The sequence below is a fragment of the Quercus robur genome, chromosome 4 (assembly GCF_932294415.1).
Source record: "Quercus robur chromosome 4, dhQueRobu3.1, whole genome shotgun sequence".
NCBI classification, from domain to species: domain Eukaryota; kingdom Viridiplantae; phylum Streptophyta; class Magnoliopsida; order Fagales; family Fagaceae; genus Quercus; species Quercus robur.
In genome coordinates, this window is record NC_065537.1 from 31,705,883 (window position 1) to 31,729,169 (window position 23,287).

A 23,287-nucleotide genomic window follows, 5' to 3' on the forward strand; every position below is an offset into this window, starting at 1 on the left:
CCAAAACTCTTTGAATCTTTCTTTTAAGTTGTTGGTTTCCCCATAGGACGGAGTCCGAGGATAATACAGTTCCTTGGTTCTGTCCAAAACTCTTTTAATCTTTTTTTTAAGTAGTTGGTTTCCCCATAGGCTTGAGTCTGAGGACCATACATTGCCTTGGTTCTGTCCAAAACTCTTTTAAGTAGTTGGTTTCCCCATAGTCTTGAGTCCGAGGACCATACAGCGCCTTGGTTCTGCCCCAAACTCTTTCAAGTAGTTGGTTTCCCCATAGGCTTGAGTCTGAGGACCATACATTGCCTTGGTTCTGTCCAAAACTCTTTTAATCTTTCTTTTAAATAGTTGGTTTCCCCATAGGCCGGAGTCCGAGGATAATACAGTGCCTTGGTTCTGTCCAAAACTCTTTTAAGTAGTTGGTTTCCCCATAGGCCCGAGTCCGAGGACCATACAATGCCTTAGTTCTATCCAGAACTCTTTTAATCTTTCTTTTAAATAGATGGTTTCCGCATAGGCTTGAGTCCGAAGACCATATAGTGCATTGGTTCTGTCCAAAACTCTTTTAAGTAGTTGGTTTCCCCATAGATCCGAGTCCGAGGACCAAAAAATGCCTTGGTTCTGTCCAAAACTCTTTTAATCTTTCTTTTAAGTAGTTGGTTTCCCCATAGGCTTGAGTCTGAGGACCTTACAATGCCTTGGTTCTGTCCAAAACTCTTTTTATCTTTCTTTTAAGTAGTTGGTTTCCCCATAGGCTTGAGTCCGAGGACCATACAGTGCCTTGGTTCTGTCCAAAACTCTTTTAAGTAGTTGGTTTCCCCATAGGCTTTTGTCCTAGGACCGTACAGTGCCTTGGTTCTGTCCAAAACTCTTTTAAGTAGTTGGTTTCCCCATAGTCTTGAGTCCGAGGACCATACAGCGCCTTGGTTCTGCCCCAAACTCATTTAAGTAGTTGGTTTCCCCATAGGCTTGATTTTGAGGACCATACATTGCCTTGGTTCTGTCCAAAACTCTTTGAATCTTTCTTTTAAGTTGTTGGTTTCCCCATAGGCCGGAGTCCGAGGATAATACAGTTCCTTGGTTCTGTCCAAAACTCTTTTAATCTTTTTTTTAAGTAGTTGGTTTCCCCATAGGCTTGAGTCTGAGGACCATACATTGCCTTGGTTCTGTCCAAAACTCTTTTAAGTAGTTGGTTTCCCCATAGTCTTGAGTCCGAGGACCATACAGCGCCTTGGTTCTGCCCCAAACTCTTTCAAGTAGTTGGTTTCCCCATAGGCTTGAGTCTGAGGACCATACATTGCCTTGGTTCTGTCCAAAACTCTTTTAATCTTTCTTTTAAATAGTTGGTTTCCCCATAGGCCGGAGTCCGAGGATAATACAGTGCCTTGGTTCTGTCCAAAACGCTTTTAAGTAGCTGGTTTCCCCATAGGCCCGAGTCCGAGGACCATACAATGCCTTAGTTCTATCCAGAACTCTTTTAATCTTTCTTTTAAATAGATGGTTTCCGCATAGGCTTGAGTCCGAAGACCATATAGTGCATTGGTTCTGTCCAAAACTCTTTTAAGTAGTTGGTTTCCCCATAGATCCGAGTCCGAGGACCAAAAAATGCCTTGGTTCTGTCCAAAACTCTTTTAATCTTTCTTTTAAGTAGTTGGTTTCCCCATAGGCTTGAGTCTGAGGACCTTACAATGCCTTGGTTCTGTCCAAAACTCTTTTTATCTTTCTTTTAAGTAGTTGGTTTCCCCATAGGCTTGAGTCCGAGGACCATACAGTGCCTTGGTTCTGTCCAAAACTCTTTTAAGTAGTTGGTTTACCCATAGGCTTTTGTCCTAGGACCGTACAGTGCCTTGGTTCTGTCCAAAACTCTTTTAAGTAGTTGGTTTCCCCATAGTCTTGAGTCCGAGGACCATACAGCGCCTTGGTTCTGCCCCAAACTCTTTTAAGTAGTTGGTTTCCCCATAGGCTTGAGTCTGAGGACCATACATTGCCTTGGTTCTGTCCAAAACTCTTTTAATCTTTCTTTTAAGTTGTTGGTTTCCCCATAGGCCGGAGTCCGAGGATAATACAGTTCCTTGGTTCTGTCCAAAACTCTTTCAAGTAGTTGGTTTCCCTATAGGCCCGAGTCCGAGGACCATACAATGCCTTAGTTCTATCCAGAACACTTTTAATCCTTCTTTTAAGCAGTTGGTTTCCCCATAGGCTTGAGTCCGACCACCATACAATGCCTTGGTTCTGTCCAAAACTCTTTTAATCTTTTTTTTAAGTAGTTGGTTTCCCCATAGGCTTGAGTCTGAGGACCATACATTGCCTTGGTTCTGTCCAAAACTCTTTTAAGAAGTTGGTTTCTCCATAGTCTTGAGTCCGAGGACCATACAGCGCCTTGGTTCTGCCCCAAACTCTTTTAAGTAGTTGGTTTCCCCATAGGCTTAAGTCTGAGGACCATACATTGCCTTGGTTCTGTCCAAAACTCTTTTAATCTTTCTTTTAAGTAGTTGGTTTCCCCATAGGCCGGAGTCCGAGGATAATACAGTGCCTTGGTTCTGTCCAAAACTCTTTTAAGTAGTTGGTTTCCCCATAGGCCCGAGTCCGAGGACCATACAATGCCTTAGTTCTATCCAGAACACTTTTAATCCTTCTTTTAAGCAGTTGGTTTCCCCATAGGCTTGAGTCCGACCACCATACAATGCCTTGGTTCTGTCCAAAACTCTTTTAATCTATCTTTTAAATAGATGGTTTCCGCATAGGCTTGAGTCCGAAGACCATATAGTGCATTGGTTCTGTCCAAAACTCTTTTAAGTAGTTGGTTTCCCCATAGATCCGAGTCCGAGGACCAAAAAATGCCTTGGTTCTGTCCAAAACTCTTTTAATCTTTCTTTTAAGTAGTTGGTTTCCCCATAGGCTTGAGTCTGAGGACCTTACAATGCCTTGGTTATGTCCAAAACACTTTTTATGTTTCTTTTAAGTAGTTGGTTTCCCCATAGGCTTTTGTCCTAGGACCGTACAGTGCCTTGGTTCTGTCCAAAACTCTTTTAAGTAGTTGGTTTCCCCATAGTCTTGAGTCCGAGGACCATACAGCGCCTTGGTTCTGCCCCAAACTCTTTTAAGTAGTTGGTTTCCCCATAGGCTTGAGTCTGAGGAACATACATTGCCTTGGTTCTGTCCAAAACTCTTTTAATCTTTCTTTTAAGTTGTTGGTTTCCCCATAGGCCGGAGTCCGAGGATAATACAGTGCCTTGGTTCTGTCCAAAACTCTTTTAAGTAGTTGGTTTCCCCATAGGCCCGAGTCCGAGGACCATACAATGCCTTAGTTCTATCCAGAACACTTTTAATCCTTCTTTTAAGCAGTTGGTTTCCCCATAGGCTTGAGTTCGAGGACCATGCAGTGCCTTGGTTCTTTCCAAAACCCTTTTAAGTAGTTGTTTTCCCCAATGGCCTGAGTCCGAGGACCATATAGTGCTTTGGTTCTGACCAAAACTCTTTTTATATTTCTTTTAAGTAGATGGTTTCCGCATAGGCTTAAGTCCGAAGACTATATAGTGCATTGGTTCTGTCCAAAACTCTTTTAAGTAGTTGGTTTCTCCATAGACCCGAGTTCGAGGACCAAAAAATGCCTTGGTTCTGTCCAAAACTCTTTTAATCTTTTTTTTAAGTAGTTTGTTTCCCCATAGGCTTGAGTCTGAGGACCATACATTGCCTTGGTTCTGTCCAAAACTCTTTTAAGTAGTTGGTTTCCCCATAGTCTTGAGTCCGAGGACCATACAGCGCCTTGGTTCTGCCCCAAACTCTTTTAAGTAGTTGGTTTCCCCATAGGCTTGAGTCTGAGGACCATACATTGCCTTGGTTCTGTACAAAACTCTTTTAATCTTTCTTTTAAGTAGTTGGTTTCCCCATAGGCCGGAGTCCGAGGATAATACAGTGAATTGGTTCTGTCCAAAACTCTTTTAAGTAGTTGGTTTCCCCATAGGCCCGAGTCCGAGGACCATACAATGCCTTAGTTCTATCCAGAACTCTTTTAATCTTTCTTTTAAGTAGTTGGTTTCCCCATAGGCTTGAGTCTGAGGACCTTACAATGCCTTGGTTCTGTCCAAAACTCTTTTTATCTTTCTTTTAAGTAGTTAGTTTCCCCATAGGCTTGAGTCTGAGGACCTTACAATGCCTTGGTTCTGTCCAAAACACTTTTTATCTTTCTTTTAAGTAGTTGGTTTCCCCATAGGCTTGAGTCCGAGGACCATACAGTGCCTTGGTTCTGTCCAAAACTCTTTTAAGTAGTTGGTTTCCCCATAGGCTTTTGTCCTAGGACCGTACAGTGCCTTGGTTCTGTCCAAAACTCTTTTAAGTAATTGGTTTCCCCATAGTCTTGAGTCCGAGGACCATACAGCGCCTTGGTTCTGCCCCAAACTCTTTTAAGTAGTTGGTTTCCCCATAGGCTTGAGTCTGAGGACCATACATTGCCTTGGTTCTGTCCAAAACTCTTTTAATCTTTCTTTAAAGTTGTTGGTTTCCCCATTGGCCGGAGTCCGAGGATAATACAGTTCCTTGGTTCTGTCCAAAACACTTTTAAGTAGTTGGTTTCCCCATAGGCCCGAGTCCGAGGACCATACAATGCCTTAGTTCTATCCAGAACACTTTTAATCCTTCTTTTATGCAGTTGGTTTCCCCATAGGCTTGAGTTCGAGGACCATGCAGTGCCTTGGTTCTTTCCAAAACCTTTTAAGTAGTTGGTTTCCCCAGAGGCCCGATTCCGAGGATCATACAGTTGCCTTGGTTCTTTCCAAAACCCTTTTAAGTAGTTGTTTTCCCCAATGGCCTGAGTCCGAGGACCATATAGTGCTTTGGTTCTGACCAAAACTCTTTTTATCTTTCTTTTAAGTAGATGGTTTCCGCATAGGCTTGAGTCAGAAGACTATATAGTGCATTGGTTCTGTCCAAAACTCTTTTAAGTAGTTGGTTTCCCCATAGACCCGAGTTCGAGGACCAAAAAATGCCTTGGTTCTGTCCGAAACTCTTTTAATCTTTTTTTTAAGTAGTTGTTTCCCCATAGGCTTGAGTCTGAGGACCATACATTGCCTTGGTTCTGTCCAAAACTCTTTTAAGTAGTTGGTTTCCCCATAGGCTTGAGTCAAAGGACCATACATTGCCTTAGTTCTGTCCAAAACTCTTTTAATCTTTCTTTTAAGTAGTTGGTTTCCCCATAGGCCGAAGTCCGAGGATAATACAGTGCCTTGGTTCTGTCCAAAACACTTTTTAGTAGTTGGTTTACCCATAGGCCCGAGTCTGAGGACCATTCAATGCCTTAGTTCTGTCCAAAACTCTTTTAATCTTTCTTTTAAGTAGTTGGTTTCCCCAGAGGCCCGAGTCCGAGGATCATACAGTGCCTTGGTTCTTTCCAAAACCCTTTTAAGTAGTTGATTTCCCCAATGGCCTGAGTCCGAGGACCATATAGTGCTTTGGTTCTGTTCAAAACTCTTTTAATCTTTCTTTTAAATAGATGGTTTCCGCATAGGCTTGAGTCCGAAGACCATATAGTGCATTGGTTCTGTCCAAAACTCTTTTAAGTAGTTGGTTTCCCCATAGACCCGAGTCCGAGGGCCAAAAAATGCCTTGGTTCTGTCCAAAACTCTTTTAATCTTTTTTTTAAGTAGTTGGTTTCCCCATAGGCTTGAGTCTGAGGACCATACATTGCCTTGGTTCTGTCCAAAACTCTTTTAAGTAGTTGGTTTCCCCATAGGCTTGAGTCAAAGGACCATACATTGCCTTAGTTCTGTCTAAAACTCTTTTGATCTTTCTTTTAAGTAGTTGGTTTCCCCATAGGCTTTTGTCCGAGGACCATACAGTGCCTTGGTTCTGTCCAGAACTATTTTAAGTAGTTGGTTTCCCCATAGGCCCGAGTCCGAGGACCATACAATGCCTTAGTTCTGTCCAAAACTCTTTTAATCTTTTTTTAAGTAGTTGGTTTCCCCATAGGCTTTTGTCCGAGGAGCATACAGTGCCTTGGTTCTGTCCAAAACTCTTTTAAGTACTTGATTTCCCCATAGGCTTGAGTCCGAGGACCATACAATGGCTTGGTTCTGTCCAAAATCCTTTTAAGCAGTTGGTTTCCCCATAGGCTTGACTCCGAGGACCATACAGTGCCTTAGTTCTATCCAAAACTCATTTAATTTTTCTTTAAAGTAGTTGGTTTCCCCACTGGCCCGAGTCCTAGGACCATACGGCGCCTTGGTTCTATCCAAAACCCTTTTAAGTAGTTGTTTTCCCCAATGGCTTGAGTCCGAGGACCATATAGTGCTTTCGTTCTGTCCAAAACATTTTTAATCTTTCTTTTAAGTAGTTGGTTACCGCATAGGCTTGAGTCCGAGGACCATATAGCGCCTTGGTTCTGTCCAAAACTCTTTTAAGTAGTTGGTTTCCCCATAAGCCCGAGTCCGAGGACCATACAATGCCTTGGTTCTGTCCAAATCTCTTTTAATCTTTCTTTTAAGTAGTTGGTTTCCCCATAGGCTTGAGTTCGAGGACTATACGGCGCCTTGGTTCTATCCAAAACCCTTTTAAGTAGTTGTTTTCCCCAATGGCTTGAGTCCGAGGACCATATAGTGCGTTGGTTCTGTCCAAAACTATTTTAATCTTTCTTTTAAGTAGTTCGTTTCCGCATAGGCTTGAGTCCGAGGACCATATAGTGCCTTGGTTCTGTCCAAAACTCTTTTAAGTAGTTGGTTTCCCCACAGGCTTGAGTCTGAGAACCATACATTCCCTTGGTTCTGTCCAAAACTGTTTTAATCTTTCTCTTAAGTAGTTGGTTTCCCCATATGCCGGACTCCGAGGATAATATAGTGCCTTGGTTCTGTCCAAAACTCTTTTAAGTTGTTGGTTTCCCCATAGGCCCAAGTCCGAGGATCGTACAATGTCTTAGTTCTGTCTAAAATCACTTTTAATCTTTCTTTTAAGTAGTTGGTTTCCCCATAGGCCCGAGTCCGAGGATCATACAGTACCTTGGTTCTGTCCAAAACTATTTTCAGTAGTTGGTTTCCTCATAGGCTTTTGTCCGAGGACCATACAGTGCCTTGGTTCTGTCCAAAACTCTTTTAAGTAGTTGGATACCCCATAGGGTTGAGTCCGAGGACCATACATTGCTTTGGTTCTGTCCAAAACTCTTTTAATCTTTCTTTTAAGTTGTTGGTTTCCCTGTAGGCTTTTGTCCGAGGACCATACAGTGCCCTGGTTCTGTCCAAAACTCTTTTAAGCAGTTGGTTTCCCCATAGGCCCGAGTCCGAGGACCATACAATGCCTTAGTTCTGTCCAAAACTCTTTTAATCTTTCTTTTAAGTAGTTGGTTTCCCCATAGGCTTGTGTCCGAGGACCATACAGTGCCTTGGTTTTGTCCAAAACTCTTTTAAGTAGTTGGTTTCCCCATAGGCTTCAGTCCGAGGACCATACATTGCCTTGGTTCTGTCCAAAACTGTTTTACTTAGTTGGTTTCCCCAAAGGCTTGAGTCCGAGGACCATATAGTGCCTTGGTTTTGTCCAAAACTATTTTAAGTAGTTGGTTTCCCCATAGGCCCGAGTCCGAGGACCATACAATACCTTGGTTCTCTCCGGAACTCTTTTAATCTTTCTTTTAAGCAGTTGGTTTCCCAATAGGCTTGAGTCCGAGGACCATACAGTGCCTTGGTTCTGTCCAAAACTCTTTTAAGTAGTTGGTTTCCCCATAGGCTTGAGTCCGAGGACCATACAAAGCCTTAGTTCTGTCCAAAACTCTTTTAATCTTTCTTTTAAGTAGTTGGTTTCCCAATAGGCTTGAGTCCGAGGACCATATAGTGCCTTTGTTTTGTCCAAAACTCTTATAAGTAGTTGGTTTCCCCATAGGCCCGAGTCCGAGGACCATACAATGCCTTGGTTCTGTCCAGAACTCTTTTAATCTTTCTTTTAAGCAGTTGGTTTCCCCATAGGCTTGAGTCCGAGGACCATACATTGCCTTGGTTCTGTCCAAAACTGTTTTAAGTACTCGGTTTCCGCAAAGGCTTGAGTCCGAGCACCATACAGTGCCTTGTTTTTGTCCGAAACTCTTTTAAGTAGTTGGTTTCCCCATAGGCCCGAGTCCGAGGACCATACAATGCCTTGGTTCTGTCCAGAACTCTTTTAATCTTTCTTTTAAGCAGTTGGTTTCCCCATAGGCCGAGTCCGAGGACCATACAATTTTTTGGTTCTATCCAGAACTCTTTTAATCTTTCCTTTATGTAGTTGGTTTCCCCGTAGGCCTGAATTCGAGGACCATACAGTGCCTTGGTTCTGTCAAAAACCCTTTTAAGTAGTTGGTTTCCCCATAGGCTTGAGTCCGAGGACCATACAGTGCCTTAGTTCTATCCAAAACTCTTTTAATCTTTCTTTTAAGTAGTTGGTTTCCCCATAGGCCCGAGTCCTAGGACCATACGGCGCCTTGGTTCTGTCCAAAACCCTTTTAAGTAGTTGTTTTCCCCAATGGCTTGAGTCCGAGGACCATATAGTGCTTTGGTTCTGTCCAAAACTCTTTTAATCTTTCTTTTAAGTAGTTGGTTTCCGCATAGGCTAGAGTCTGAGGACCATATATTGCCCTGGTGTTGTCCAAAACTCTTTTAAGTAGTTGGTTTCCCCATAGGCCCGAGTCCGAGGACCATACAATGCCTTGGTTCTGTCCAGAACTCTTTTAAGTTGTTGGTTTCCCCATAGGCTTGAGTCCGAGGACCATACAATGCCTTAGTTCTGTCCAGAACTCTTTTAATCTTTCTTTTAAGCAGTTGGTTTCCCGATAGGCTTGAGTCCGAGGACCATACAGTGCCTTAGTTCTTTCCAAAACTCTTTTAATCTTTCTTTTAAGTTGTTGGTTTCCCCATAGGCCGGAGTCCGAGGATAATACAGTGCCTTGGTTCTGTCCAAAACTGTTTTAAGTAGTTGGTTTCCCCATAGGCCCGAGTCCGAGGACCATACAATGTCTTAGTTCTATCCAGAACACTTTTAATCCTTCTTTTAAGCAGTTGGTTTCCCCATAGGCTTGAGTTCGAGGACCATGCAGTGCCTTGGTTCTTTCCAAAACCCTTTTAAGTAGTTGTTTTCCCCAATGGCCTGAGTCCGAGGACCATATAGTGCTTTGGTTCTGACCAAAACTCTTTTTATATTTCTTTTAAGTAGATGGTTTCCGCATAGGCTTGAGTCCGAAGACTATATAGTGCATTGGTTCTGTCCAAAACTCTTTTAAGTAGTTGGTTTCCCCATAGACCCGAGTTCGAGGACCAAAAAATGCCTTGGTTCTGTCCAAAACTCTTTTAATCTTTTTTTTAAGTAGTTGGTTTCCCCATAGGCTTGAGTCTGAGGACCATACATTGCCTTGGTTCTGTCCAAAACTCTTTTAAGTAGTTGGTTTCCCCATAGGCTTGAGTCTGAGGACCATACATTGCCTTGGTTCTGTACAAAACTCTTTTAATCTTTCTTTTAAGTAGTTGGTTTCCCCATAGGCCGGAGTCCAAGGATAATACAGTGCCTTGGTTCTGTCCAAAACTCTTTTAAGTAGTTGGTTTCCCCATAGGCCCGAGTCCGAGGACCATACAATGCCTTAGTTCTATCCAGAACTCTTTTAATCTTTCTTTAAAGTAGTTGGTTTCCCCATAGGCTTGAGTCTGAGGACCTTACAATGCCTTGGTTCTGTCCAAAACTCTTTTTATCTTTCTTTTAAGTAGTTGGTTTCCCCATAGGCTTGAGTCTGAGGACCTTACAATGCCTTGGTTCTGTCCAAAACTCTTTTTATCTTTCTTTTAAGTAGTTGGTTTCCCCATAGGCTTGAGTCCGTGGACCATACAGTGCCTTGGTTCTGTCCAAAACTCTTTTAAGTAGTTGGTTTCCCCATAGGCTTTTGTCCTAGGACCGTACAGTGCCTTGGTTCTGTCCAAAACTCTTTTAAGTAGTTGGTTTCCCCATAGTCTTGAGTCCGAGGACCATACAGCGCCTTGGTTCTGCCCCAAACTCTTTTAAGTAGTTGGTTTCCCCATAGGCTTGAGTCTGAGGACCATACATTGCCTTGGTTCTGTCCAAAACTCTTTGAATCTTTCTTTTAAGTTGTTGGTTTCCCCATAGGCCGGAGTCCGAGGATAATACAGTTCCTTGGTTCTGTCCAAAACTCTTTTAATTAGTTGGTTTCCCCATAGGCCCGAGTCCGAGGACCATACAATGCCTTAGTTCTATCCAGAACACTTTTAATCCTTCTTTTAAGCAGTTGGTTTCCCCATAGGCTTGAGTTCGAGGACCATGCAGTGCCTTGGTTCTGCCCCAAACTCTTTTAAGTAGTTGGTTTCCCCATAGGCTTGAGTCTGAGGACCATACATTGCCTTGGTTCTGTCCAAAACTCTTTTAAGTAGTTGGATTCCCCAGAGGCCCGATTCCGAGGATCATACAGTTGCCTTGGTTCTTTCCAAAACCCTTTTAAGTAGTTGTTTTCCCCAATGGCCTGAGTCCGAGGACCATATAGTGCTTTGGTTCTGACCAAAACTCTTTTTATCTTTCTTTTAAGTAGATGGTTTCCGCATAGGCTTGAGTCCGAAGACTATATAGTGCATTGGTTCTGTCCAAAACTCTTTTAAGTAGTTGGTTTCCCCATAGACCCGAGTTCGAGGACCAAAAAATGCCTTGGTTCTGTCCAAAACTCTTTTAATCTTTTTTTTAAGTAGTTGGTTTCCCCATAGGCTTGAGTCTGAGGACCATACATTGCCTTGGTTCTGTCCAAAACTCTTTTAAGTAGTTGGTTTCCCCATAGGCTTGAGTCAAAGGACCATACATTGCCTTAGTTCTGTCCAAAACACTTTTAATCTTTCTTTTAAGTAGTTGGTTTCCCCATATTCCGAAGTCCGAGGATAATACAGTGCCTTGGTTCTGTCCAAAACTCTTTTTAGTAGTTGGTTTATCCATAGGCCCGAGTCTGAGGACCATTCAATGCCTTAGTTCTGTCCAAAACTCTTTTAATCTTTCTTTTAAGTAGTTGGTTTCCCCAGAGGCCCGAGTCTGAGGATCATACAGTGCCTTGGTTCTTTCCAAAACCCTTTTAAGTAGTTTTTTTCCCCAATGGCCTGAGTCCGAGGACCATATAGTGCTTTGGTTCTGTCCAAAACTCTTTTAATCTTTCTTTTAAATAGATGGTTTCCGCATAGGCTTGAGTCCGAAGACCATATAGTGCATTGGTTCTGTCCAAAACTCTTTTTATCTTTCTTTTAAGTAGTTGGTTTCCCCATAGGCTTGAGTTCGAGGACCATACAGTGCCTTGGTTCTGTCCAAAACTCTTTTAAGTAGTTGGTTTCCCCATAGTCTTGAGTCCGAGGACCATACAGCGCCTTGGTTCTGCCCCAAACTCTTTTAAGTAGTTGGTTTCCCCATAGGCTTGAGTCTGAGGACCATACAGTGCCTTGGTTCTGTCCAAAACTCTTTTAATCTTTCTTTTAAGTAGTTGGTTTCCCCATAGGCTTGAGTTCGAGGACCATACAGTGCCTTGGTTCTGTCCAAAACTCTTTTAAGTAGTTGGTTTCCCCATAGTCTTGAGTCCGAGGACCATACAGCGCCTTGGTTCTGCCCCAAACTCTTTTAAGTAGTTGGTTTCCCCATAGGCTTGAGTCTGAGGACCATACAGTGCCTTGGTTCTGTCCAAAACTCTTTTAATCTTTCTTTTAAGTAGTTGGTTTCCCCATAGGCCGGAGTCCGAGGATAATACAGTGCCTTGGTTTTGTCCAAAACTCTTTTAAGTAGTTGGTTTCCCCATAGGCCCGAGTCCGAGGACCATACAATGCCTTAGTTCTATCCAGAACACTTTTAATCCTTCTTTTAAGCAGTTGGTTTCCCCATAGGCTTGAGTCCGACCACCATACAATGCCTTGGTTCTGTCCAAAACTCTTTTAATCTTTTTTTTAAGTAGTTGGTTTCCCCATAGGCTTGAGTCTGAGGACCATACATTGCCTTGGTTCTGTCCAAAACTCTTTTAAGTAGTTGGTTTCCCCATAGTCTTGAGTCCGAGGACCATACAGCGCCTTGGTTCTGCCCCAAACTCTTTTAAGTAGTTGGTTTCCCCATAGGCTTGAGTCTGAGGACCATACATTGCCTTGGTTCTGTCCAAAACTCTTTTAATCTTTCTTTTAAGTAGTTGGTTTCCCCATAGGCCGGAGTCCGAGGATAATACAGTGCCTTGGTTCTGTCCAAAACTCTTTTAAGTAGTTGGTTTCCCCATAGGCCCGAGTCCGAGGACCATACAATGCCTTAGTTCTATCCAGAACACTTTTAATCCTTCTTTTAAGCAGTTGGTTTCCCCATAGGCTTGAGTCCGACCACCATACAATGCCTTGGTTCTGTCCAAAACTCTTTTAATCTTTCTTTTAAATAGATGGTTTCCGCATAGGCTTGAGTCCGAAGACCATATAGTGCATTGGTTCTGTCCAAAACTCTTTTAAGTAGTTGGTTTCCCCATAGATCCGAGTCCGAGGACCAAAAAATGCCTTGGTTCTGTCCAAAACTCTTTTAATCTTTCTTTTAAGTAGTTGGTTTCCCCATAGGCTTGAGTCTGAGGACCTTACAATGCCTTGGTTCTGTCCAAAACTCTTTTAAGTAGTTGGTTTCCCCATAGGCTTTTGTCCTAGGACTATACAGTGCCTTGGTTCTGTCCAAAACTCTTTTAAGTAGTTGGTTTCCCCATTGTCTTGAGTCCGAGGACCATACAACGCCTTGGTTCTGCCCCAAACTCTTTTAAGTAGTTGGTTTCCCCATAGGCTTGAGTCTGAGGACCATACATTGCCTTGGTTCTGTCCAAAACTCTTTTAATCTTTCTTTTAAGTTGTTGGTTTCCCCATAGGCCGGAGTCCGAGGATAATACAGTGCCTTGGTTCTGTCCAAAACTCTTTTAAGTAGTTGGTTTCCCCATAGGCCCGAGTCCGAGGACCATACAATGCCTTAGTTCTATCCAGAACACTTTTAATCTTTCTTTTAAGCAGTTGGTTTCCCCATAGGCTTGAGGTCGAGGACCATGCAGTGCCTTGGTTCTTTCCAAAACCCTTTTAAGTAGTTGTTTTCCCCAATGGCCTGAGTCCGAGGACCATATTGTGCTTTGGTTCTGACCAAAACTCTTTTTATCTTTCTTTTAAGTAGATGGTTTCCGCATAGGCATGAGTCCGAAGACTATATAGTGCATTGGTTCTGTCCAAAACTCTTTTAAGTAGTTGGTTTCCCCATAGACCCGAGTTCGAGGACCAAAAAATGCCTTGGTTCTGTCCAAAACTCTTTTAATCTTTTTTTTAAGTAGTTCGTTTCCCCATAGGCTTGAGTCTGAGGACCATACATTGCCTTGGTTCTGTCCAAAACTCTTTTAAGTAGTTGGTTTCCCCATAGTCTTGAGTCCGAGGACCATACAACGCCTTGGTTCTGCCCCAAACTCTTTTAAGTTGTTGGTTTCCCCATAGGCTTGAGTCTGAGGACCATACATTGCCTTGGTTCTGTCCAAAACTCCTTTAATCTTTCTTTTAAATAGTTGGTTTCCCCATAGGCCGGAGTCCGAGGATAATACAGTGCCTTGGTTCTGTCCAAAACTCTTTTAAGTAGTTGGTTTCCCCATAGGCCCGAGTCCGAGGACCATACAATGCCTTAGTTCTATCCAGAACTCTTTTAATCTTTCTTTTAAATAGATGGTTTCCGCATAGGCTTGAGTCCGAAGACCATATAATGCATTGGTTCTGTCCAAAACTCTTTTAAGTACTTGGTTTCCCCATAGATCCGAGTCCGAGGACCAAAAAATGCCTTGGTTCTGTCCAAAACTCTTTTAATCTTTCTTTTAAGTAGTTGGTTTCCCCATAGGCTTGAGTCTGAGGACCTTACAATGCCTTGGTTCTGTCCAAAACTCTTTTTATCTTTCTTTTAAGTAGTTGGTTTCCCCATAGGCTTGAGTCCGAGGACCATACAGTGCCTTGGTTCTGTCCAAAACTCTTTTAAGTAGTTGGTTTCCCCATAGGCTTTTGTCCTAGGACCGTACAGTGCCTTGGTTCTGTCCAAAACTCTTTTAAGTAGTTGGTTTCCCCATAGTCTTGAGTCCGCGGACCATACAGCGCCTTGGTTCTGCCCCAAACTCATTTAAGTAGTTGGTTTCCCCATAGGCTTGAGTTTGAGGACCATACATTGCCTTGGTTCTGTCCAAAACTCTTTTAATCTTTCTTTTAAGTTGTTGGTTTCCCCATAGGCCGGAGTCCGAGGATAATACAGTTCCTTGGTTCTGTCCAAAACTCTTTTAAGTAGTTGGTTTCCCCATAGGCCCGAGTCCGAGGACCATACAATGCCTTAGTTCTATCCAGAACACTTTTAATCCTTCTTTTAAGTAGTTGGTTTCCCCATAGGCTTGAGTCCGACCACCATACAATGCCTTGGTTCTGTCCAAAACTCTATTAATCTTTCTTTTAAATAGATGGTTTCCGCATAGGCTTGAGTCCGAAGACCATATAGTGCATTGGTTCTACACCAAACTCTTTTAAGTAGTTGGTTTCCCCATAGGCTTGAGTCTGAGGACCATACATTGCCTTGGTTCTGTCCAAAACTCTTTTAATCTTTCTTTTAAGTAGTTGGTTTCCCCATAGGCTTTTGTTCGAGGACCATACAGTGCCTCGGTTCTGTCCAAAACTCTTTTAAGTAGTTGGTTTCCCCATAGGCTTGAGTCTGAGGACCATACATTGCCTTGGTTCTGTCCAAAACTCTTTTAATCTTTCTTTTAAGTAGTTGGTTTCCCCATAGGCCGGAGTCCGAGGATAATACAGTGCCTTGGTTCTGTCCAAAACTCTTTTAAGTAGTTGGTTTCCCCATAGGCCCGAGTCCGAGGAACATACAATGCCTTAGTTCTATCCAGAACACTTTTAATCCTTCTTTTAAGCAGTTGGTTTCCCCATAGGCTTGAGTCCGACTACCATACAATGCCTTGGTTCTGTCCAAAACTCTTTTAATCTTTCTTTTAAATAGATGGTTTCCGCATAGGCTTGAGTCCGAAGACCATATAGTGCATTGGTTCTGTCCAAAACTCTTTTAAGTAGTTGGTTTCCCCATAGATCCGAGTCCGAGGACCAAAAAATGCCTTGGTTCTGTCCAAAACTCTTTTAATCTTTCTTTTAAGTAGTTGGTTTCCCCATAGGCTTGAGTCTGAGGACCTTACAATGCCTTGGTTCTGTCCAAAACTCTTTTTATCTTTCTTTTAAGTAGTTGGTTTCCCCATAGGCTTGAGCTCGAGGACCATACAGTGCCTTGGTTCTGTCCAAAACTCTTTTAAGTAGTTGGTTTCCCCATTGGCTTTTGTCCGAGGACCGTACAGTGCCTTGCTTCTATCCAAAACTCTTTTAAGTAGTTGGTTTCCCCATAGTCTTGAGTCCGAGGACCATACAGCGCCTTGGTTCTGCCCCAAACTCTTTTAAGTAGTTGGTTTCCCCATAGGCTTGAGTCTGAGGACCATACATTGCCTTTGTTCTGTCAAAAACTCTTTTAATCTTTCTTTTAAGTTGTTGGTTTCCCCATAGGCCGGAGTCCGAGGATAATACAGTGCCTTGGTTCTGTCCAAAACTCTTTTAAGTAGTTGGTTTCCCCATAGGCCCGAGTCCGAGGACAATACAATGCCTTAGTTCTATCCAGAACACTTTTAATCCTTCTTTTAAGCAGTTGGTTTCCCCATAGGCTTGAGTTCGAGGACCATGCAGTGCCTTGGTTCTTTCCAAAACCCTTTTAAGTAGTTGTTTTCCCCAATGGCCTGAGTCCGAGGACCATATAGTGCTTTGGTTCTGACCAAAATTCTTTTTATCTTTCTTTTAAGTAGATGGTTTCCGCATAGGCTTGAGTCTGAAGACTATATAGTGCATTGGTTCTGTCCAAAACTCTTTTAAGTAGTTGGTTTCCCCATATTCCGAAGTCCGAGGATAATACAGTGCCTTGTTTCTGTCCAAAACTCTTTTTAGTAGTTGGTTTACCCATAGGCCCGAGTCTGAGGACCATTTAATGCCTTAGTTCTGTCCAAAACTCTTTCAATCTTTCTTTTAAGTAGTTGGTTTCCCCAGAGGCCCGAGTCTGAGGATCATACAGTGCCTTGGTTCTTTCCAAAACCCTTTTAAGTAGTTGTTTTCCCCAATGGCCTGAGTCCGAGGACCATATAGTGCTTTGGTTCTGTCCAAAACTCTTTTAATCTTTCTTTTAAATAGATGGTTTCCGCATAGGCTTGAGTCCGAAGACCATATAGTGCATTGGTTCTGTCCAAAACTCTTTTAACTAGTTGGTTTCCCCATAGACCCGAGTCCGAGGACCAAAAAATGCCTTGGTTCTGTACAAAACTAATCTTTCTTTTAAGTAGTTGGTTTCCCCATAGGCTTGAGTCTGAGGATCTTACAATGTCTTGGTTCTGTCCAAAACTCTTTTTATCTTTCTTTTAAGTAGTTGGTTTCCCCATAGGCTTGAGTTCGAGGACCATACAGTGCCTTGGTTCTGTCCAGAACTCTTTTAATCTTTCTTTTAAGCAGTTGGTTTCCCGATAGGCTTGAGTCCGAGGACCATACAGTGCCTTAGTTCTTTCCAAAACTCTTTTAATCTTTCTTTTAAGTAGTTGGTTTCCCCATAGGCCCGAGTCCTAGGACCATACGGTGCCTTGGTTCTGTCCAAAACCCTTTTAAGTAGTTGTTTCCCCCAATGGCTTGAGTCCGAGGACCATATAGTGCTTTGGTTCTGTCCAAAACTCTTTTAATCTTTCTTTTAAGTTGTTGGTTTCCCCATAGGCCGGAGTCCGAGGATAATACAGTGCCTTGGTTCTGTCCAAAACTCTTTTAAGTAGTTGGTTTCCCCATAGGCCCGAGTCCGAGGACCATACAATGCCTTAGTTCTATCCAGAACAATTTTAATCTTTCTTTTAAGCAGTTGGTTTCCCCATAGGCTTGAGTTCGAGGACCATACAGTGCCTTGGTTCTTTCCAAAACCCTTTTAAGTAGTTGTTTTCCCCAATGGCCTGAGTCCGAGGACCATATATTGCTTTGGTTCTGACCAAAACTCTTTTTATCTTTCTTTTAAATAGATGGTTTCCGTATAGGCATGAGTCCGAAGACTATATAGTGCATTGGTTCTGTCCAAAACTCTTTTAAGTAGTTGGTTTCCCCATAGACCCGAGTTCGAGGACCAAAAAATGCCTTGGTTCTGTCCAAAACTCTTTTAATCTTTTTTTTAAGTAGTTGGTTTCCCCATAGGCTTGAGTCTGAGGACCATACATTGCCTTGGTTCTGTCCAAAACTCTTTTAAGTAGTTGGTTTCCCCATAGTCTTGAGTCCGAGGACCATACAGCGCCTTGGTTCTGCCCCAAACTCTTTCAAGTAGTTGGTTTCCCCATAGGCTTGAGTCTGAGGACCATACATTGCCTTGGTTCTGTCCAAAACTCTTTTAATCTTTCTTTTAAATAGTTGGTTTCCCCATAGGCCGGAGTCCGAGGATAATACAGTGCCTTGGTTCTGTCCAAAACTCTTTTAAGTAGTTGGTTTCCCCATAGGCCCGAGTCCGAGGACCATACAATGCCTTAGTTCTATCCAGAACTCTTTTAATCTTTCTTTTAAATAGATGGTTTCCGCATAGGCTTGAGTCCGAAGACCATATAGTGCATTGGTTCTGTCCAAAACTCTTTTAAGTAGTTGGTTTCCCCATAGATCCGAGTCCGAGGACCAAAAAATGCCTTGGTTCTGTCCAAAACTCTTTTAATCTTTCTTTTAAGTAGTTGGTTTCCCCATAGGCTTGAGTCTGAGGACCTTACAATGCCTTGGTTCTGTCCAAAACTCTTTTTATCTTTCTTTTAAGTAGTTGGTTTCCCCATAGGCTTGAGTCCGAGGACCATACAGTGCCTTGGTTCTGTCCAAAACTCTTTTAAGTAGTTGGTTTCCCCATAGGCTTTTGTCCTAGGACCGTACAGTGCCTTGGTTCTGTCCAAAACTCTTTTAAGTAGTTGGTTTCCCCATAGTCTTGAGTCCGAGGACCATACAGCGCCTTGGTTCTGCCCCAAACTCATTTAAGTAGTTGGTTTCCCCATAGGCTTGAGTTTGAGGACCATACATTGCCTTGGTTCTGTCCAAAACTCTTTGAATCTTTCTTTTAAGTTGTTGGTTTCCCCATAGGCCGGAGTCCGAGGATAATACAGTTCCTTGGTTCTGTCCAAAACTCTTTTAATCTTTTTTTTAAGTAGTTGGTTTCCCCATAGGCTTGAGTCTGAGGACCATACATTGCCTTGGTTCTGTCCAAAACTCTTTTAAGTAGTTGGTTTCCCCATAGTCTTGAGTCCGAGGACCATACAGCGCCTTGGTTCTGCCCCAAACTCTTTCAAGTAGTTGGTTTCCCCATAGGCTTGAGTCTGAGGACCATACATTGCCTTGGTTCTGTCCAAAACTCTTTTAATCTTTCTTTTAAATAGTTGGTTTCCCCATAGGCCGGAGTCCGAGGATAATACAGTGCCTTGGTTCTGTCCAAAACTCTTTTAAGTAGTTGGTTTCCCCATAGGCCCGAGTCCGAGGACCATACAATGCCTTAGTTCTATCCAGAACTCTTTTAATCTTTCTTTTAAATAGATGGTTTCCGCATAGGCTTGAGTCCGAAGACCATATAGTGCATTGGTTCTGTCCAAAACTCTTTTAAGTAGTTGGTTTCCCCATAGATCCGAGTCCGAGGACCAAAAAATGCCTTGGTTCTGTCCAAAACTCTTTTAATCTTTCTTTTAAGTAGTTGGTTTCCCCATAGGCTTGAGTCTGAGGACCTTACAATGCCTTGGTTCTGTCCAAAACTCTTTTTATCTTTCTTTTAAGTAGTTGGTTTCCCCATAGGCTTGAGTCCGAGGACCATACAGTGCCTTGCTTCTGTCCAAAACTCTTTTAAGTAGTTGGTTTCCCCATAGGCTTTTGTCCTAGGACCGTACAGTGCCTTGGTTCTGTCCAAAACTCTTTTAAGTAGTTGGTTTCCCCATAGTCTTGAGTCCGAGGACCATACAGCGCCTTGGTTCTGCCCCAAACTCATTTAAGTAGTTGGTTTCCCCATAGGCTTGAGTTTGAGGACCATACATTGCCTTGGTTCTGTCCAAAACTCTTTGAATCTTTCTTTTAAGTTGTTGGTTTCCCCATAGGCCGGAGTCCGAGGATAATACAGTTCCTTGGTTCTGTCCAAAACTCTTTTAATCTTTTTTTTAAGTAGTTGGTTTCCCCATAGGCTTGAGTCTGAGGACCATACATTGCCTTGGTTCTGTCCAAAACTCTTTTAAGTAGTTGGTTTCCCCATAGTCTTGAGTCCGAGGACCATACAGCGCCTTGGTTCTGCCCCAAACTCTTTCAAGTAGTTGGTTTCCCCATAGGCTTGAGTCTGAGGACCATACATTGCCTTGGTTCTGTCCAAAACTCTTTTAATCTTTCTTTTAAATAGTTGGTTTCCCCATAGGCCGGAGTCCGAGGATAATACAGTGCCTTGGTTCTGTCCAAAACGCTTTTAAGTAGTTGGTTTCCCCATAGGCCCGAGTCCGAGGACCATACAATGCCTTAGTTCTATCCAGAACTCTTTTAATCTTTCTTTTAAATAGATGGTTTCCGCATAGGCTTGAGTCCGAAGACCATATAGTGCATTGGTTCTGTCCAAAACTCTTTTAAGTAGTTGGTTTCCCCATAGATCCGAGTCCGAGGACCAAAAAATGCCTTGGTTCTGTCCAAAACTCTTTTAATCTTTCTTTTAAGTAGTTGGTTTCCCCATAGGCTTGAGTCTGAGGACCTTACAATGCCTTGGTTCTGTCCAAAACTCTTTTTATCTTTCTTTTAAGTAGTTGGTTTCCCCATAGGCTTGAGTCCGAGGACCATACAGTGCCTTGGTTCTGTCCAAAACTCTTTTAAGTAGTTGGTTTACCCATAGGCTTTTGTCCTAGGACCGTACAGTGCCTTGGTTCTGTCCAAAACTCTTTTAAGTAGTTGGTTTCCCCATAGTCTTGAGTCCGAGGACCATACAGCGCCTTGGTTCTGCCCCAAACTCTTTTAAGTAGTTGGTTTCCCCATAGGCTTGAGTCTGAGGACCATACATTGCCTTGGTTCTGTCCAAAACTCTTTTAATCTTTCTTTTAAGTTGTTGGTTTCCCCATAGGCCGGAGTCCGAGGATAATACAGTTCCTTGGTTCTGTCCAAAACTCTTTCAAGTAGTTGGTTTCCCTATAGGCCCGAGTCCGAGGACCATACAATGCCTTAGTTCTATCTAGAACACTTTTAATCCTTCTTTTAAGCAGTTGGTTTCCCCATAGGCTTGAGTCCGACCACCATACAATGCCTTGGTTCTGTCCAAAACTCTTTTAATCTTTTTTTTAAGTAGTTGGTTTCCCCATAGGCTTGAGTCTGAGGACCATACATTGCCTTGGTTCTGTCCAAAACTCTTTTAAGTAGTTGGTTTCTCCATAGTCTTGAGTCCGAGGACCATACAGCGCCTTGGTTCTGCCCCAAACTCTTTTAAGTAGTTGGTTTCCCCATAGGCTTAAGTCTGAGGACCATACATTGCCTTGGTTCTGTCCAAAACTCTTTTAATCTTTCTTTTAAGTAGTTGGTTTCCCCATAGGCCGGAGTCCGAGGATAATACAGTGCCTTGGTTCTGTCCAAAACTCTTTTAAGTAGTTGGTTTCCCCATAGGCCCGAGTCCGAGGACCATACAATGCCTTAGTTCTATCCAGAACACTTTTAATCCTTCTTTTAAGCAGTTGGTTTCCCCATAGGCTTGAGTCCGACCACCATACAATGCCTTGGTTCTGTCCAAAACTCTTTTAATCTATCTTTTAAATAGATGGTTTCCGCATAGGCTTGAGTCCGAAGACCATATAGTGCATTGGTTCTGTCCAAAACTCTTTTAAGTAGTTGGTTTCCCCATAGATCCGAGTCCGAGGACCAAAAAATGCCTTGGTTCTGTCCAAAACTCTTTTAATCTTTCTTTTAAGTAGTTGGTTTCCCCATAGGCTTGAGTCTGAGGACCTTACAATGCCTTGGTTATGTCCAAAACACTTTTTATGTTTCTTTTAAGTAGTTGGTTTCCCCATAGGCTTTTGTCCTAGGACCGTACAGTGCCTTGGTTCTGTCCAAAACTCTTTTAAGTAGTTGGTTTCCCCATAGTCTTGAGTCCGAGGACCATACAGCGCCTTGGTTCTGCCCCAAACTCTTTTAAGTAGTTGGTTTCCCCATAGGCTTGAGTCTGAGGAACATACATTGCCTTGGTTCTGTCCAAAACTCTTTTAATCTTTCTTTTAAGTTGTTGGTTTCCCCATAGGCCGAAGTCCGAGGATAATACAGTGCCTTGGTTCTGTCCAAAACTCTTTTAAGTAGTTGGTTTCCCCATAGGCCCGAGTCCGAGGACCATACAATGCCTTAGTTCTATCCAGAACACTTTTAATCCTTCTTTTAAGCAGTTGGTTTCCCCATAGGCTTGAGTTCGAGGACCATGCAGTGCCTTGGTTCCTTCCAAAACCCTTTTAAGTAGTTGTTTTCCCCAATGGCCTGAGTCCGAGGACCATATAGTGCTTTGGTTCTGACCAAAACTCTTTTTATATTTCTTTTAAGTAGATGGTTTCCGCATAGGCTTAAGTCCGAAGACTATATAGTGCATTGGTTCTGTCCAAAACTCTTTTAAGTAGTTGGTTTCTCCATAGACCCGAGTTCGAGGACCAAAAAATGCCTTGGTTCTGTCCAAAACTCTTTTAATCTTTTTTTTAAGTAGTTTGTTTCCCCATAGGCTTGAGTCTGAGGACCATACATTGCCTTGGTTCTGTCCAAAACTCTTTTAAGTAGTTGGTTTCCCCATAGTCTTGAGTCCGAGGACCATACAGCGCCTTGGTTCTGCCCCAAACTCTTTTAAGTAGTTGGTTTCCCCATAGGCTTGAGTCTGAGGACCATACATTGCCTTGGTTCTGTACAAAACTCTTTTAATCTTTCTTTTAAGTAGTTGGTTTCCCCATAGGCCGGAGTCCGAGGATAATACAGTGAATTGGTTCTGTCCAAAACTCTTTTAAGTAGTTGGTTTCCCCATAGGCCCGAGTCCGAGGACCATACAATGCCTTAGTTCTATCCAGAACTCTTTTAATCTTTCTTTTAAGTAGTTGGTTTCCCCATAGGCTTGAGTCTGAGGACCTTACAATGCCTTGGTTCTGTCCAAAACTCTTTTTATCTTTCTTTTAAGTAGTTAGTTTCCCCATAGGCTTGAGTCTGAGGACCTTACAATGCCTTGGTTCTGTCCAAAACACTTTTTATCTTTCTTTTAAGTAGTTGGTTTCCCCATAGGCTTGAGTCCGAGGACCATACAGTGCCTTGGTTCTGTCCAAAACTCTTTTAAGTAGTTGGTTTCCCCATAGGCTTTTGTCCTAGGACCGTACAGTGCCTTGGTTCTGTCCAAAACTCTTTTAAGTAATTGGTTTCCCCATAGTCTTGAGTCCGAGGACCATACAGCGCCTTGGTTCTGCCCCAAACTCTTTTAAGTAGTTGGTTTCCCCATAGGCTTGAGTCTGAGGACCATACATTGCCTTGGTTCTGTCCAAAACTCTTTTAATCTTTCTTTAAAGTTGTTGGTTTCCCCATTGGCCGGAGTCCGAGGATAATACAGTTCCTTGGTTCTGTCCAAAACACTTTTAAGTAGTTGGTTTCCCCATAGGCCCGAGTCCGAGGACCATACAATGCCTTAGTTCTATCCAGAACACTTTTAATCCTTCTTTTATGCAGTTGGTTTCCCCATAGGCTTGAGTTCGAGGACCATGCAGTGCCTTGGTTCTTTCCAAAACCTTTTAAGTAGTTGGTTTCCCCAGAGGCCCGATTCCGAGGATCATACAGTTGCCTTGGTTCTTTCCAAAACCCTTTTAAGTAGTTGTTTTCCCCAATGGCCTGAGTCCGAGGACCATATAGTGCTTTGGTTCTGACCAAAACTCTTTTTATCTTTCTTTTAAGTAGATGGTTTCCGCATAGGCTTGAGTCAGAAGACTATATAGTGCATTGGTTCTGTCCAAAACTCTTTTAAGTAGTTGGTTTCCCCATAGACCCGAGTTCGAGGACCAAAAAATGCCTTGGTTCTGTCCGAAACTCTTTTAATCTTTTTTTTAAGTAGTTGTTTCCCCATAGGCTTGAGTCTGAGGACCATACATTGCCTTGGTTCTGTCCAAAACTCTTTTAAGTAGTTGGTTTCCCCATAGGCTTGAGTCAAAGGACCATACATTGCCTTAGTTCTGTCCAAAACTCTTTTAATCTTTCTTTTAAGTAGTTGGTTTCCCCATAGGCCGAAG